General features: G+C 43.3%; 1 protein-coding gene across 1 annotated transcript in view; it reads right to left on the bottom strand.

The window, feature by feature from the left end:
• The window catches only part of LOC126108814 (ankyrin repeat domain-containing protein 65-like), a 31,775-nt gene extending 14,990 nt beyond the window's left edge, over window positions 1–16,785 (bottom strand). Inside the window, exon 1 of the mRNA XM_049914178.1 lies at window positions 16,754–16,785. The gene's annotated coding sequence lies outside the window, so the exon portion shown is untranslated. The remainder of the gene's footprint in view (window positions 1–16,753) is intronic.
• Between the last annotated feature and the right edge of the window lie 2,236 nt (window positions 16,786–19,021).

Genomic DNA, 19,021 nt, shown 5'->3' with positions numbered 1-19,021 from the left:
ATAGCAGCCTGTATCACACACATCAAACAAAATCTCTACGACCTTATACATGACTCTACTTGTTTCAGTTAATAATGCCCTTTCAGGCTATATGCATCAATGTTGACTGCAACACGAGGAAAAAGTATGCACTTCCTTACGCAGTTGAGTGACACTTTTTTTTAGGCCTCCTTCCACTCCCCTACAGCCTTTGGTAAATTTTTCCACACGGAATTTATCCAGGGGGATCCCCTGTGCTGCATTTACTGAAGACATGCGTCGTCTTTGCCAAGATCAATGGTGTGAATAATAACAGGATAACAACGAATGACCTCCTCAAAAAACTATTTTATTGGATAAACAAAGCTGCTTTGTAGCTTAATATCACCTCATGGTAAAAAAATACATTACTTTTGAAATTGCAGTAAAAGAACGATACTTCCAGCATAAAAATGGGCCCAGTGTCTGAACATAATAATGACTGTCTATAAATAACTGTCTAAGAATGACAGCAAAGGACTTGGAAGAGCAGTTGAACGGAATGGACAGTGTCTTGAAAGGAGGGTATGAGATGAACACGAACAAAAGCAAAACGAGGATAATGGAATGTAGTCGAGTTAAGTCGGGTGATGCTGAGGGAATTAGAATAGGAAATGAGACACTTAAAGTAGTAAAGGAGTTCTGCTATTTGGGTAGCAAAATAACTGATGATGGTCGAAGTTGAGAGGATATAAAATGTAGACTGGCAATGGCAAGGAAAGCGTTTCTGAAGAAGAAAAATTTGTTAACATCGAGTATAGATTTAAGTGTCAGGAAGTCGTTTCTGAAAGTATTTGTATGGAGTGTAGCCATGTATGGAAGTGAAACGTGGACGATAAATAGTTTAGACAAGAAGAGAATAGAAGCTTCCGAAATGTGGTGCTACAGAAGAATGCTGAAGATTAGATGGGTAGATCATGTAACTGATGAGGAGGTATTGAATAGAATTGGAGAGAAAAGGAGCTTGAGGCACAACTTGACTAGAAGAAGGGAACGGTTGGTAGGACATGTTCTGAGACATCGAGGGATCACCAATTTAGTATTGGAGGGCAGCGTGGAGGGTAAAAATTGTAGAGGGAGACCAAGAGATGAATACACTAAGCAGATTCAGAAGGATGTAGGCTGCAGTAGATACTGGGAGATGATGAAGCTTGCACAGGATAGAGTAGCATGGAGAGCTGCGTCAAACCAGTCTCAGGACTGAAGACCACAACAAACAACATGAATGACATCCTCATAAACCAAATACATCTCTTCTTTTAGTAAAGATATAAACCTCTAGCGCAAAAATTAAGCAGTACAAAATAATTAACTGGTCTTGACACAATGACACACTACTGCAGCAATAAATGCGACAACACTATCCGGAGAACTTTCTGGAAATTTGATTGATACCTGTCGCCGAGTTTATTTTGTATGATCCAGTATTAGTGTAACCATAGACTCGTACAAAATCACAGCTGCTCAGCTAGGGGCCAACACTTCCTGCAGAAATTTCTGCATCATTCCATAATGTCAATAGTGTAGCTGACTGTTATGTGATTTCATTTCAGCGATTACAAAATCAAGTCGGAAGTACGCATTTCACTAGTGGACCAATCGCCATGTAACGTCACAGCGTACGTATTTCAGCTTGAGATGTTGGAGAGTGTTGGTGATGAGCAGGGAGTTCAACTCAGGTATCCCTTTCCGCTGTTTTTGACCCTTTCTGGACTATACAGTTCCGTCCTTTTGTTGTTTCCCCAGCTATACAAATTCTTCAGCGTTTCCATGAAAGACGCAGGTGTGGTTTTAAATAGTGGGTGGGTGCAAAAATTTTCATCAGGTGACTTCAAGTCGTAGCATTTGCACTGCAAATCATCGGTGAAAGGCAATAATAATTTTTTTACATTTCTACATTCATTGTCAACAATAACGATTCGTACCGGTTTTGACTCTCAATCAGGCACAGAAGATTTTATCATATCATTTGCGGTTTATAAATTGCACTTCTAATTACTGGTGAAAAACTATTTCACAGTGAACGTCAATTCATGTGTAGTCATCAGCGGTGACAGTAAGTACGTTGTTAGAATCCCAGTCAGCACAGAACTTTTCCTCGCATAACTTCTAGTTCAGAGACGAGCATATCTCGCTAGTGGTGCAACAAACCAACTGGACAGGCACGGCACTCTTCTGGTTGTGAAGGACATTTTAACTTAATTAACAGGACACATCGATCATCAGACAATGTACACAAAGATTACTGTTACTAAAAAGATTACTGTTAATAAAAACTTTATAGACCTCCTGTCATTTCCCATAGTGTACAGGAGCAGTTTGGAGTAATGTAGAAAAATATATTTAGGTGCGATGTGTTAAATTTTTTTTTCAAGAACGTAATTAATGACTGTAACATGATCGATGTTTCAAACATGAATTTTCATGTTGATGTCTATTGAACAAAAGATAAACACACTGAATGGTTTACAGTACAGGCTATAAGTTCATTGGAGTTGGTTGAGGGAATGCAAGTAGCGTCATCTCAAACACAAGGTTACCAGTGTGTCAAATACCACACAAAATATTACCTAAGTACTAGAATCTATCTGAAAAATAAATGACGGTTTATCAGTGTTAATGGCTACTAGACTTGTATGGACACATGTAACTGTAAGATGGTGCAGAAAAAAGGGATTGTTGGTCTCAGAAACTCTTTCATGTTCAGACTATGAAAGGTGGAATAGCAACAGTAATAGGTGGGGTAGATAATATCATAGGTAGTGCCACAGTGGAATGCAAGTCTATGGTGTTCACTGGGTGGCTACAGAAATCCATAGAGCAACTGAAACAGGCAGAGAGGCGTGGGGTACCGATTCATCAAAGACTCAGTAAAGCATGGCACAGAAGGGAATGTATCCAAGTACTGTGTGAGCTTCATATAGCGGCTGAATAGAGAGGAGAAGGAAATGAGGTGGGAAGTCTCAGTTTTATGGAACGAACTGGAACCACCACGAGGACTGGTTTGTGTTCCTGTGAGGTGGTCCCAGGCTGCAAGAGATGTGAGCAGCCATACACTGGAGCACCGATGCTTACTTCACCAGGTTTTCTGATCATCTTCCATACAAGACCTGACAGCGAACCATTATTCTGTCATATAATGTTCCTTTAGAGAAATTCAAAATCTTCCATGTACTGCCTGGATTTGGAGAGAACAAAGAATTATGTTGGGGAGGTTACTGGCATATGGCTTGCATGAAGAAAGAAAGTGACAGAGAACGAAGCTGTAGTACTGAGGTGTGAACAGCGATTACTCTGATATTCTCCTTTACTACACGAAGAAAATTCCGCAGATCAACATCAGCTGTCGAAAACTGTAAATATGTTGCCGCCCTCCTCGAACCGTTGTGCAGTACACTTCCTTGCTCGAGGTGTCGGCCAGAAGTGACGTACTTGGTCGTCGTCTTCATGCAGCGTGACACTATTCAGAGGTGTCTCATTGGCATCAGCCACAGAGGCACTGAACAACTCTAAACGCTGCTCTATGCGAACAGGCTCACAGCAACCCATAAGAGCTGACGGCTGCAAACTACACACATCACTGTGTTTGAGGCCGGGTTGGGCAGTACAGCTTTGTGTGCACAGCGGAATGCGTGATGCTGCATTCACACAGTGAATGTATCCTATTCTCCTGACACTTGATGCCAAAACCTAAAGAACAACTTTTCCTACACGTGTAGTTCGACAGATAAATGTCTACAAATTGGTTGCTTACAATTGGTTGCTTACTGATACTTCTCGAGTGACGGTTCATAAAAAGTGGTCCATCACCAGCCAGTGGCAGTATCGTCACATCTTTGCTGTGTTAGACTGATGCCATTGGTGAATACCTGCATATCTTTAATAATACCTTTTTAAATAGTTACGGTTTTCTTTCAGCACATTTTATTTGCGCGATAAGCTCCAGAAGGGGGGGAGGCTTCATTTCCATAATTATTTCTACACGGCGATTTTACTTGAACCGGCAATCGTTCGAAGTGGACATCTACCCAGATGTCAAGAAGGTTGTGAAGAACTGTGAGCAGTACATTATTCAACTAGATATTCTCTTCACTTCTGTTCTTCAAGAAAACAACATTATTTTATTGCAGGAATCTATATTATTCGTCATTTAACCCATAGTTGTGCATGTAGCCTTGCAGGAGTTGTTTCACACAGGGAATCCACCATCTATTACAACCTAGAGGGTATTTCTGCGAAACATTGGGAACCAGGCCTACTCAGCCTGCAACTCATTCCCAACACTTCTCAAATAGTCCAACAGGACGACATCCGACAACCACACACAGCACGATATGTCAGAGCCAGCCACAGAGAATATACTTTCCCTTCAACTAACAGCCGGCCGCGGTGGCCGAGCGGTTCTAGGCGCTACAGTCCGGAACCGCGCGACTGCTACAGTCGCAGGTTCGAATCCTGCCTCGGGCATGGATTTGTGTGATGTCTTTAGGTTTAAGTAGTTTTAAGTTCTAGGGGACTGATGACCTCAGATGTTACATCCCATAGTGCTCAGAGCCATTTGAACCATTTGTTTTCAACTAACACGTATACTATCATTTTGTAGCAGAAGTCACTGAACCTCCGCATTGCAGATGGTACTGATAATAGTAGATAACCACTCGATGATACAGTTTCTGGACAACGAGGTCTAATTTTCGCTGAAGAATTTCTCAGTTTGTCCTTACACTGACTGTGGAGACTGTGTGCATTAGATCCCGAGACTGGACATTTGAATAAAATGGGATATCACTATCTGCTTATTGGATTTACGTTGTTTCATTAGTAACAGTCGCTGAAGAATCGATTTTAAAACAGCAATTCGAAATAGTTTTGTAGAAGTCGAGAATTAACATGAGCCAGGTACCGACAATGTTTTTGCTGATCTTCTGTGGGAGCAATGAATGTGAAAGTTTGGCTCGATACTCTTATGTGTTGTACAAGTGAACGAGGGAAACTGTCCACAAATCTTAAAACAGACATTTGAATTTCCATCAATAGAAGAATGACTTAAAAAGAGAGAAAGTAATGAACATTTAAGGTAGTTGTCCAGCGGAAATATTAACTTCATTTCCTCAAAAAGGCCAAGCCACATTTTAAGAAACTCAGTCTGGATTTATAAAAAAGTGTGGGGTTGGTGGTGGTTACATGGAGCACACACACACACACACACACAGAGACACACACACACACACACACACACACACACACACACACACACACACCACGCTGCCATCACACTGCTCCAGCGACAGCCGAGTACCTCCAGACTGGAGAACAGCAGCCGCCACGTACGCAAACAGGGGTCGCCAGAAGCGGCCACGCCCTTAACACAGCCGAAAGTGTTCATCCGTGACTGTTTAAACGTCGACGGACGCGGAAAACTAGACAGAGGAGGTGCGACAAATGCAGGAAGACTGCCGTCGAAGCCTCACAAAGGCACCACATCATCAGGGTACAAGAAGCTATGAGGCTGTCAATCTGCTGATTTGTTCAGGTAGATGAACAAATGTCAACTTGACAGGGGATGACGATAAATACCTTACGTCGGTAGCTCTGCCAACTTGACTACACGATCACTGGAAAGACAAGTGTGTGAATTTTACCCACGCAACTGCTTGTCTTTGTGCCTTAGGTTTAAATCGTCGACCTGGTAACCACCTCCTATAGCTGCAGACAAAACAGAATCTCAGGAGGAATGTTAGTTCTCTTATCTGTTGAGACATAAAGGGCTCCTGGAAACCATAACTGGCGAATCTGTCAATGGGGAAAGAACCAGAGGAACACAGCGGTTGGAATGAGAGAGACATGGAGACTGGAGATCCACTGTCAAACAATCTCTGGACTGCACATTACACACACACACACACACACATATATATATATATATATATATATATATATATATATTAAATGGACGCTGCTTTCTTGTTCTCCATATGGGTAATTAACATAACAGCAAAAAAATTATAAACATAGGAAACTGTTTCTGTCTCAGTGCCAGATCACATGTTCTTCAAGACACTCATAAGGAACTCGCAAACTTGCGACCAATGATAATTTTCTGACTCAATATCTCATAGTTTCCAGTGACGGGCTATGCCTGTTCAGCAACACTACTGCTGTAACGAAGGACCCAGTTGATCGACTGGACGTTAGAACGTGTGGTTTAGTTTACTGGAGGTACCATTAGCTCTATTAGCACAGGACGTTGGCGTTTAATGCCATGTTGTACTAATTTCCAATTAAGATAATTGTGTCACATAGACATTACACACAAACGAAAGTAGTTCTGAGAGATGACTAGCAGGTATTGTACCAGTTTATAACTTTGCTGTCCATCTCGTGTGACTTCCTTCACAGAGTCAAAGTCATGTTACCTGAGGGGTTTGTTTATGTTCGACATTTTCTTTTTTTTCTACACTTGCACAGTTAATGCTTCGATCTAGGATTGTGATTACACCAAGACAACCCACACATGTATCTGGAACACTGGAATGTTTGCAAGTGGGTAAACTGACAGAGTGATTGTGAGCTGTCTTATCGATTTGGTGTCACTTTTCGACTGTTCTACAGTGTGAGTCATTCTACAGTCCAGACTTATTTCGACAATGTGTGTAAGGCACAGTATCTAAATCAAGCTTGTTTTTCTCGGGAATCCTTAAAACAATTATGCAATTGAAAAAGTTCTGTGTTTGCAGCATTTGTAAGACGCTGAGACTATCACTGATTAATATCACCCCAGCCCGTATAAATCATCAACTGTAAAACGATAAAGGTATGTAATTTTATATAAAAATTTCTCGCGCATGCCTTACAATCAATTCCAGAAAATTTTTGAGGCCGTGCTGAAAAGCAACACCTCCGAATTTTTTCATCTGTTTTCAACATCGGCTGAGGTATGACACGACAAAGATGTCCCTCGGTCGACTTTCCCACCTCGCTGAGCAACGTGACAACTTTCGAACTTTTAACACTGCAGCGCGTCAGCAATCGTGAATAATTTAATGATTATAAAGAATGCGCCTCGAAGGCAAATAGAATCCGGTTTCTGTTTGCAATCGAGGCGGATTCTTTATATTCACTGAATGTTACAGGCCTCTAGCGGTAGAGGGCTCTGACTTGCAGCGTGTGACACGGCGCAGTGCTACCTAGCTATGTTAGTGCGTGAGAGACGGTGTGCTGTGGTTCAGTGTCTGACTGCAGAAGAGTCTGCCCACACGCGGAGCGAGCTCTCCTTCAGGGTGGCGACGCCAGGCCTCACACGGGCGCTGCGACATTTGCGACCAGCCGACGCCACGAGTTTACTCTGTACAGTCCCGACTTGGCGCCATCCGATTTTCAGCTGTTGGCGAAATTTAAAGAAACGGCGTTTGGTGTTGAGGTTGGGTTGTGTTGGGCCCTCAACTGCTCGGTCATCAGCGCCCTTGCAAAGTCCCAACATTTCACACAGTCCAATTCCTTTACTCAGCCACTGTCACGACTGATGTTGATTATGAAGTGACGAGGACAACACGAATACAAAGTCCCCAGGCAGAGGAAATTCCCAACCCGGTCGGGAATCGAGCCCGGGTCCCCGTAATCCAGAGGCAGCAACGCTAGCCACTAGACCACAAGGTGCGGACTCTGGTAGTGGTGAAGCAGTGCGTGGAGAGGTGAGGTTGTGGGTTCGTCAAGAAACTCAAACATTCTACAGTGACGGCATCGAGAAACTGGTCTCTTGTTGGGAGAAATGTATTCGTCACAAGGGCGGCCGTGTTGACCAACAGATACGTAGACATGTATGTAGATATGTAGAATGTTAATAAAGTTTTGATTTACTTAAAGCGCTTTAATAGTTTTCAGATAAATAAAAATTCAGATGCATTACCTTTCGCTAGCACTAATATTCGCAATTTCAAATTTTACTTTCCCATTCGTTTTCATGCGTTTTATTAATGTATTAATAAATACAATGTCTGGAGTATTATCCCGGTCTATTTGCAGTGTAAGCAACATACAAAATGAACAAAACTAAAAAGATTGGACGTAGAGACTCGACAACAGGACCTTCGGATTATCTCTCTGGCCTCTTTCTGCTGCGCCAATTGCTTTCTGGGAATTTTACTGACATAAATGACTCACTCCTCGTCTGACCTTCACCATAAAACCTAACATTTGCTAAACGCTTGCCATTCTGCAGCCCCCATTTACGTCACTTTCACTTGCGGCCGAGCCCCGCACAGACTATACATGTGGAGGGAGTCGGTGTCGACGGGCAGGTGAGCCGCCCTCGTGAGCGTTGGGTAGAGACCTGTATGAGAGTGGTTTTTTTTTCCTTTATTGTTATTTTGACACCTGATACGGTAGGCCAGCAGCGGCATATTACGCCGCTCTTCGGCCACATATATGACTAATGATACAAAAGGAGACAATTGCAGAACAGACATGGTGGATATAAAAAACGAAGGCATACAAAATTAAAACACATGGAGCCGTACACGGCCACAGTGTCCAAAATAAAAATGTTCAGAAACGTGGACACACACAGAGAAGACAGAGATGACACACACAAACTATGGAGCACAAACGATGAAACACTGGAACACGAACACGGCGGCACACATAAACACTAGGCGACAATCTCCGGCCAGCGAAAGTTCTCTATACGTGTACGGGTCTGGGGAGCTGCCAGAAAGGTGGAAAGGTGGGGAGGAGGGAGAGGGGATGGTGTAGATGCCAGTGGCAGAGGCGATGGGAGGGGGAGGAAAGAAGGTAGGGGGGAGGGGAGGCCCGGGGGAGAGGAGGGTGGGAGGAAGGGAGAGAGTGTGCCCTTTGGGAAAAAGCACAGGGTGGGGGGGGGGGGTTGGGCTCTGAGCACTATGGGACATCTGAGATCATCAGCCCCTAGAACTTAGAACTACTTAAACCTAACTAACCTAAGGACATCACACACATCCATGCCTGAGGTAGGATTCGAACCTGCGACCATAACAGTAAGGGGTTCCGGACTGAAGCGCCTAGAACCGCTCGGCCACCCCGGCGGGCGGGGGTGGGGGGAGGATGGGGATTTTCAAAGTTGGTAGGAGGCGTAGATGGAGGGGAGGAAGGCCTCATCTGGGATGGGGAGTCGGTGGAAGCCACCTTGGGTATGCGAGAGAGCGCCACCAACCTTTTATGTGCGGATTGCCGACAATCGGCGGCTGCTATTGGTCGGCTGAGGCGAGTGGAGGGAGGCAGCCATTTTGAGCCTAAGCAATACGTGAGCGTAAGTGGCAAATCTGAATTAACTAGCCGATATTTACAGGTGTTGGAAATATATATATTGTTTGTGTATTAAATTAAGATCTTAACGTGGCATTTTCCACTGTTCTATAGTGAAAATGCCGCAATCCTGTGCTGTAAATTGTTATACGAAACCAGTCCGAGGTAGCAAGCTTTTCCGAATTCCACATGGCGCGAAAGCAATGCGAAAAGACGCAAACTGTGGCTACACCGTATTGAAAGAAAACATACATTTCCATAAGAAACAGCTAAATTGTGTGAGATAAGGAAACTTATCTTTGCAGCAGATGATTATATGAATTACAAAGCACAATGGAAGAGTGCAAGTACACCTCAGCCGCCGGCATGGTAACTCAGTGTGTTCGGTCAGAGGGTTAGCTCCCCTCTGTAATAAGAAAAAACTGAGTTAATGGGTCAACGACGAACATAAACGGGTGTTTTAGGACGTCCGCCCCGAACAGATGCACCGAACGAAGACGAACAAAAGAAAAAAGAGATTTAATAAGAAAAAGTCGGTATAGCATTTCATTTATGATATGTGAGTCCTGGGTTCAGTTTCACCTGAAAACCAAAAAAAAATTTTTTCACTTTATACATTTTTGTAGTAATATTTATGTAGAAATAGCTCTAAATGCATTAACAAAGTTATTGATAGTATTAATAAAGCTACATCCACATCATTTTTACAATAATGCCTACGATCACCATTGAATAAGAGGCAGAACCTGAAAATCAAATCTTCAAATACGGATGTACTTCATGTATATGAAATTTGAAAAGGTTTATTTTGTTAGTTATTCATAGTGCCATCTTTACTTCTTTACAGGTATTAGTTTTGAACTTTATTTAACAGTGTAATTTGGATTGTCATTTTCAGCTTCAATTCATATCGGATCAGTTTGAAGCAAATCGTAAGGATGGTGTTAAAAAACTGAAATCTAATGTAGTACCCACTATATTTAGCTATCGTCCTCAAATTAAGGGACGAAAGCCACCAAAGGACAGGGGTGTGCAAAGGGAACCAGAGTGCACTTACACTACACAGACAGAGCCAGGTACTGTTTAAATATATATATGTAACTAAAGACAGACTTATCTATCTTATTCACTACTAACTTTTTATGAAACTTAAATTTGTCGCATTGTAGTTCGACAAAACATTTTTTTGTTATTATTATTAATACTATTTCTTTTCAGGTAATGAGCAAGTTTGCATACTTCCTCAAGAAGTTTTCCCGGATGTTCACAGTTCTGACGTCGGATTGCCTCCTGAGAATGACACTGAAACGGAACTGGAAAGATTGAAAAGGAAAATCCACTTATTGCAGAAGCAACTACACAGTGCGAATGGTAAAATTGGTACAATGGCTGCATGTGTGAAACCTTTTTTAAACGACGATCAGATCTCGGCACTGCAGAAAAAAAACTATGCGAGGGGCAAAGTGCTCACCAGAAACTATTAAGAAGGCTTTGAAAATTCGATTAGCTTGTGGAAGCGTTGAACACAATCCGGTAAGAGAACTGGGACAACCATTACCAAGCGAACGAACTCTATAAAGGAAACCTGAGTCTCTGGCAATCAGCCCAGGTATTTTGGAGGATATCGTATCCGCTCTGAAAGTGAAGGTAGGCACCACGAATCCTTTTGAAAGACATGTTGCAATAATGATGGATGAGGTAAGTCTCACGCCAGGCCTAAATTACGACATTTCACCGAAATTCGTAATTGGCTATCCAACACTTCCAGCAGCTAATGGTTCGTATGAAAAACATGCTTGTCACGCCTTGGTATTTATGCTTGGTGGTCTAAGTATGCGACGGAAACAAATAATTGGTTACCATTTCACCAGGATCTCAATTTCAGGTAAAGAACTTAAGTCTTTCCTGTGGCAATTAATTGTGAAGTGTGAAGCGATTGGTCTGATGGTAGAAGTTATTGTATCAGATATGGGTAGACAAAATCAGGCACTGTGGGGTGAATGTGGTGTTATTGCTGGTCGTCATAATGAAACAAAGAATTTCTGCCAACATCCATTTACTCCAGAGTGGAATCTGTACTTCATGCCTGACGTAGCTCATATCTTGAAGAATGTAAGGAACACCTAACTAATTCCGACCACTTTATCCTACCACGGCAAGCAATTGCAGACAATAATTTGACGGGACCGGTAGTCTCGATTGAGCCTATCAAGAAACTGTACAAATTTGACAAGGAAAAGAAATTAAATATTGCTTGGGATTTAAAAGATAATGGCCAGGCCATTATGATAAAATTAAGGTTGGTGCTGCTTACGCACTTTTAAATCACAGCCTTGAAGCAGTGTTACATTATGCAATAGAGGAACATGTACTTGAAGATTCTGCCACGTCAACAGCGTTTTTCATAGCCACAATTTTCCGTTGGTTTAAATTAATGACCTGAAGGAGCAGGAAAACTGCCATGAGTAGAACCGTTGAGGACATACACAATGATGTTGTACAGTTCCTTAGGAGTGTCATCTCGCTGTTTGAAAATTTGAAAATTGGAAACAGGGGTATCTGGAAACCTGTACAATCTGGAGTTATTCTAGCAACATGCACAGCTATTAATGTCCAGGATTATCTTCTGAACGAAGCAGGTTTCCAGTGTGTTCTGTTGTGCAGGCTATCACAGGATTCTCTGGAAAACCTTTTCAGTATGGTTCGAGCCAGTAATCCTGTTCCAGATTGTCTCAGTTTCAAGATGATACTGCGGCTTATTGCTGTGTCACAGTATTTTCGTCCCAGTCGCCGTGGAAGTTATCAGACAGAAGATGGTGAATTTCTTGTCGACTACTTGGAACACAGACGGACGTACGACGAAGCAGAAGGCACAGACGATGCAGACTTGCTTGCAAGTGCGAATTCAGACGTAAGCGATGTTGAAGAAATGCCACCTGAGGAAGCACAGTCTCTACTTTATTTAGCAGGCAGAACAACAAAGCAAGTGCAGAAAAAGTATTTGCTTTGCGAAGCGTGCCGAGAATCACTTTCAGCAAAGGAGAAATCTGGATGTGAAGCAGTACGAAGACTCACTGAACTAAAAAATTATACAGCTCAAGACAGCTTGGAATGCATTTCCCAAGAAATATTTGGCATTATTGAGATGACAGATGAAGTCTTTCGTGTGGATGAAAAACTGTTCCTGGAAGCTAAGTTGTCCCTCCAAGCACTGGAGGCAGTTGCACAGAAGTCATTCGAGGAACTCATTCAGTATATTCCTTCTTCTCACAGTGTCGTGGACAGAGTTGTACATGAATTTTTGAAGACTCGAATTTACGTTCTTCTGAGGAAATATAACTGCCAGATGCAGAAGGAAGCCACAGAAAAGTGCAGTAGTAGAAGTATTGGTATGAGAAATGTAGCAAAGGTATTTTAAGAAGAAGAAATTTATTGTCTTTTACATGTTTTAGCTAAATTGATGCACCGGGAATTTGTAATTTTGTGTTTCTTTTTATTTTTAATTACAAATAACTACCATCATTTGTAACAAACAAGCATTAAAAATATGCAAATCGAAGTATGCATTTGTAATTTAATATGTACTGTAAGTCATGTGTGTACCTCAGAGACGTTGACTGGACTCTATCGTTTGAGCATGTAATACTTTTCACAAAGGTCAGCGTGAGAAAAAAATTACTGCTAGCTATATTTATAAGCGTTTATATCTGACAGGGGAACCTCCCCATCGCACCCCCCTCAGATTTAGTTATAATTTGGCACATTGGATAGGCCTTGAAAAACTGAACACAGATCAATCGAGAAAACAGGAAGAAGTTTTGTGGAACTATGAAAAAAATAAGCAAAATATACAAACTGAGTAGTTGATGGGCAAGGATGGCAACATCAAGGATAATGCGAGCCCAGGAGCACCGTGGCCCTGTGGTTAGCGTGAGGAGCAGCGGAACGAGAGGTTCTTAGTTCAAGTCTTCCCTCGAATGAAAAGTTTACTTTCTTTATTTTCGCAAAGTTATGATCTGTCCGTTCGTTCATTGACGTCTCTGTTCACTGTAATAAGTTTAGTTTCTGTGTTTCGCGACCGCACCGCAAAACCGTGCGATCAGTAGACGAAAGGACGTGCCTCTCCAATGGGAACCGAGAATATTTGATCGCAAGGTCATAGGTCAACCGATTCCTCCACAGGAAAACACATCTGATATATTCTATACGACACTGGTGACGGCATGTACGTCACATGACAGGAATATGTTGTCGACCCACCTAACTTGCACACTTGGCGAATGGGTAAAAAGATTCTTCTACGTTGCCCGATTTAGGTTTTCATGTGGATGTGATAATCACTTCCAAAAAAGTGATGAAAACATAAGAGTTTGTCACATAAACTGCAACAAATGAATGCAACAGTTTCACAGTCGCACAGTTTTCCCTGTGCTCTGTCAAAACATATGTTTTTAACGTTTTCAAATTTTTCCGTGTGTAGACTGTCAAATCCTGCATATGTCCAAGCAAATATGAACATGTCCTGGAATTTTGGAGAGCGAAGTTGATTATGTGTGAGTGCCTGAACTCTGATAATTGTCTGAAAATAAAAAATTAAAGTTTTCACTCGAGGGAAGACTTGAACCAAGGACCTCTCGTTCCGCATCTGCTCACGCTAACCACGGGACCACTGCGCTCCTGAGCTCACACTATCCTTGATGTTGCCTACCTTGCGCATGGACTACTCAGTTTGTATATTTTGCTTATTTTTTCATAGTTCCACAAACTTCTTCCGGTTTTCTCGATTGATGCGTGTTCAGTTTTTCAAGGCCTATACACTGTGCCAACTTATAACTAAATCTGAGGGGGGTGCGATGGGGAGGTTCCCTTGTCAGTGAGAGAGCAGCAAATTTTCACTAATTTTCCCAGTAGACGCCGAGTTATCAAGGATGTAACGATTAATAACGATAGTTATTTGTTAACTTGACGCACTGTCGTATTCAGGCGAATTTTACAGTTCCGTCCACAGGGCTGCCCTTGCGCAGTAGGCCTAAAATGGCGGCGGCCGGCAGGTTGGCCGTACTCTCCCGTGTAGAGGGCTCCAGCGTGGCGCTGGCAGGCGCGAATGACGGACATTTGCCACGCCGGGCATTTGCCACGCCGGACATTCGCCACACTCGCCCCTTCGCCAGGTAGCGATCCCTCAGGTAAGGGACGCCCTTCCTCGTACTTCTTCTGTCCGCTTTCAAACCGCCGCCTCAACATCTTACTGGATACGACCAGCACGTAAGGGACCTTCTTCTTCGACATCTCGGCCAAATACAGACCTCCTTTTCCGAAATCGAAATATTTATAACTTTTGGGAAACGAAAGCAATACCGACGATTATGCCAGTATGTAATTAGTTCTGCCAAGAATAAATATAGATCCCTCTGTCTGTACGGTAGCTTCCTTTCACGCTTACTGATCGCGATGGAAACAGTCCATCGGCAGGGGAGCAACAAGAAAGGAACGATGTAAAGAGAATGCGAATTTATGCTAATCATTTCTTTTTTATCACTGCATTTGTGCCTACTTTAATTACTACAACTGCATGCCCAAAAGACAATAAGTAAAGAAGAAATGGGTATGTGAATGTGGGAAAAGAAGAACGACATACTCCATATTAATTTACTCTCTAAAACGCGATATCCCTTGCGGTGAAACATTAGATAATAAAGTGTAGGGGGACAAAGTTCAAAACATGACTGAAAATACGTTCACTAAATAGAGATAAGAACATCTATGATTGACATGTCATCTAAAGCCGACGTACATTTTTAAAATGTTAGAAATAGGGAAATGAGCCGGCCGGTGTGGCCGAGCGGTTCTAGGCGCGTCAGTCTGGAACCACGAGACCGCTACGGTCGCAGGTTCGAATCCTGCCTCGGGCATGGATGTGTGTGACGTCCTCAGGTTGGTTAGGTTTAAGTAGTTCTAAGTTCTACGGGACTGATGACCTCAGATGTTAAGTCCCATAGTGCTCAGAGCCATTTGAACCATTTTTGAAGGAAATGAAGTAATACAGAACGCTATGCTTGTAACGTACATTGTTGTTCTACATTCTTTAGCTCTGGTATTTACAGGGTCACAGAGAAAGCATCCTAGGTTTTCGCGGGAAAAGCTGTAATGGTAATGATCTCCACTACAACAGAAACAAGAAGCACAACTTAAGGAAAAATAATGTAATGTGCGTTCCAGCTCACAAGTGACATTGAAGCAGGTAGTTCCTGTGACTTAGTATGGACAGAGGTTATATTGGACAACCGGAATAAATTAATAACTGGCTCCTTTTACTGACCGCCGGTCTCAGATGAAACAGTTGCTGAAGAGTTGAAAGAAAACTTGAGTCTCACCACAAACAGGTACGTTACTCATACAATTATAGTTGGCAGTGACTTCAATCTACCTTCCGTATGTTCACAAAAATACATTTCCAGACCACATTGTAGATATAAAACAACTTCCGTAAATGTTCTAAATGCTTTTTTAAAATTATTTTGAACAATTAGTTCACGAGGCCATTCAAATTGTAAATGGTTACGAAAACACACTTGTCCTCTTAGCCACAAATAATCCTGAGCATCACGACGGATACAGGAATTAGTGAACACACAGTCGTAGCGAGGCTCAATTCCGTAACAAAGAAATTCACCAAAACTAAACGCGAGATATATCTATTTATAAAAGCAACTAAACATTCGGTTGACTTCTTAGTGACAGTCTCCAGTCCTTCCAAACTATGTAGTGAAGACCATATATGGCTGAAGTTGAAAAAAATAGTATCAACAACACTCGAGAGATTCATACCAAATAAATTAATAAGATACGGAATTGATCCCTCATGGTACACAAAACACGACAGAATGCTGCTCCAGGAGCACCGAAAAAGGCAAGTATAATTTAGACGAACGGAAAATCTACAAGATTGGCGAAGTTTTTCTGAGGCTCGAAATTCGGTGTCCATTTCAATGCGAGAGGCATTTAATAGTTTGCACAACGAAACTCTCTCTAGAAATGTGGCGGAAATTGCCGATAGATTTTGGTTCTATGTTAAGTAAACCAGTGGAAAGGGTCAGTAAGCGATGGGGAGGAGGAGGAGAGGGAGACAAGAGACCAAAACCTTCGGAGCAGGTAAACTCGTGGCAAATGTCCGCCGTGGCAAACGTCCGCACACTGGCAGGCGCACCGCCGCGCGGGATTAGCCGAGCGGTCTAAGACGCTGCAGTCGTGGACTGTGCGGCTGGTCCCGGCGGATGTTCGAAGTCTCCCTCGGGCGTGTGTGTGTGTGTTTGTCCTTAGGATAATTTAGGTGAAGTAGAGTGTAAGCTTATGGACTGACGACCTTAGCCGTTAAGTCCCGTAAGAACTGACACACATTTGGACATTTCTGCAGACGCGCAACCGGCTGGCAGGCGGCAGCAGCGCCGCTACTCACCCTGCAGGCGGAGCGGAGCGGAGCGACGCGAGGCGAGGCAGCGCCCGTGGCGGCAGCCGCTCTTATACACCTGCCGCGTGACGTCACGCCGGCCGGCTTATCTGCCGCGTGAGCACGCTTGCGCAATCCGCCCTTCGGTTCCCAGATGCACGTTCCATTCCCACAGGGTGTGATATGTCGCAATACACTCGATAACTGGATTAAACTCGACACCCTCGAGATTGAAAATTTTGTTTCTGTTTCAGTTTGAACGACATCAAACAGAACCTTTCGGCACTCGATGTAGAAAATGTTTCAAATGGCTCTTAGCAGTATGGGACTTAACTTCTGAGGTCATCAGTCCACTAGAACTTAGGACTACTTAAACCTAACCAACCTAAGACATCACACACATCCATGCCCGAGGCAGGATTCGAACCTGCGACCGGAGGAGTCGCGCAGTTCCTGACTGTAGCGTCTAGAACCGCTCAGCCATTCCGGCCGGAGACTAGATGTAGAATGGCCGCTATTGTATCACAAATGAATGTCAGTCCGTTCTGCCTCATTCCAGTGAGTATCATGCCACGAAACGGACTCCCGAAATCTATTATAGTTTTTTTGACATAAGATTGAATACTTTCCCTGCTGATGGAATTTCTACAGCTGGAAGAAATCTGATTAAGGACAGTTCTTGTTGATCTACTGCGTGATAACGAGGATACACGATTAAAGTTTGTAGGTGATTTGGGGTGTACAGGGCGCCACATTCAGTTCACGGAGCTGCCATCTCTGCCGTCAGCAGTCGCTCTACTGTGGCTGGCCAGCAAGCTGAACCCAGCTCAGGCGGCAGGTGCGGCACGTGCCTCCACGGTGCTTCAGCTGTGAGCCAGACGCCGCCGCAGTAGCTGCCAGGTGGTAGCGTCCCAGCCTCACAGCAACCTTATGGTACCTGCTGGACGATACATTGTCAATCACTGACCCTACCCCTCTTCCTGTTCCACTCGAGAATGCTTCAAGGGAGCAATCTACGTCTACATCTACGTCTACGTCCATACTCCGCAAGCCACCTGACGGTGTGTGGCGGAGGGTACCTTCAGTGCCTCTATCGGTTCTCCCTTCTATTCCAGTCTCGTATTGTTCGTGGAAAGAAGGATTGTCGGTATGCCTCTGTGTGGGCTCTAATCTCTCTGATTTTATCCTCATGGCCTCTTCGCGAGATACACGTAGGAGGGAGCAATATACTGCTTGACTCTTCGGTGAAGGCATGTTCTCGAAACTTCAATAAAAGCCCGTACCGAGCTACTGAGCGTCTCTCCTGCAGAGTCTTCCATTGGAGTTTATCTATCATCTCCGTAACGCTTTCGCGATTACTAAATGATCCTGTAACGAAGCGCGCTGCTCTCCGTTGGATCTTCTCTATCTCTGCTATCAACCCTATCTGGTACGGATCCCACACTGCTGAGCAGTATTCAAGCAGTGGGCGAACAAGCGTACTGTAACCTACTTCCTTTGTTTTCGGATTGCATTTCCTTAGGATTCTTCCAATGAATCTGTCTGGCATCTGCTTTACCGACGATCAACATTATATGATCATTCCATTTTAAATCACTCCTAATGCGTACTCCCAGATAATTTATGGTATTAACTGCTTCCAGTTGCTGACCTGCTATTTTGTAGCTAAATGATAAAGGATCTATCTTTCTGTATATTCGCAGCACATTACACTTGTCTACATTGAGATTCAATTGCCGTTCCCTGCACCATGCGTCAATTCGCTGCAGATCCTCCTGCATTTCGGTACAATTTTCCATTGTTACAACGTCTCGGTACACCACAGCATCATCTGCAAAAAGCCTCAGTGAACTTCCGATGTCATCCACCAGGTCATTTATGTATATTGTGAATAGCAACGGTCCTATGACACTCCCCTGCGGCACACCTGATATCACTCTTACTTCGGAAGACTTCTCTCCATTGAGAATAACATGCTGCGTCCTGTTATCTAGGAACTCCTCAATCCAATCACACAATTGGTCTGATAGTCCATATGCTCTTACTTTGTTCATTAAACGACTGTGGGGAACTGTATCGAACGCCTTGCGGAAGTCAAGAAGCACGGCATCTACCTGTGAATCCGTGTCTATGGCCCTCTGAGTCTCGTGGACGAATAGCGCGAGCTGGGTTTCACATGACCGTCTTTTTCGAAACCCATGCTGATTCCTACAGAGTAGATTTCTAGTCTCCAGAAAAGTCATTATACTCGAACACAATACGTGTTCCAAAATTCTG

The sequence above is a fragment of the Schistocerca cancellata genome, chromosome 11 (genome assembly GCF_023864275.1).
Source record: "Schistocerca cancellata isolate TAMUIC-IGC-003103 chromosome 11, iqSchCanc2.1, whole genome shotgun sequence".
NCBI lineage: Eukaryota > Metazoa > Arthropoda > Insecta > Orthoptera > Acrididae > Schistocerca > Schistocerca cancellata.
Note: the sequence above shows the minus strand (reverse complement) of the source record. Positions and strands in the feature narration are given on the sequence as shown.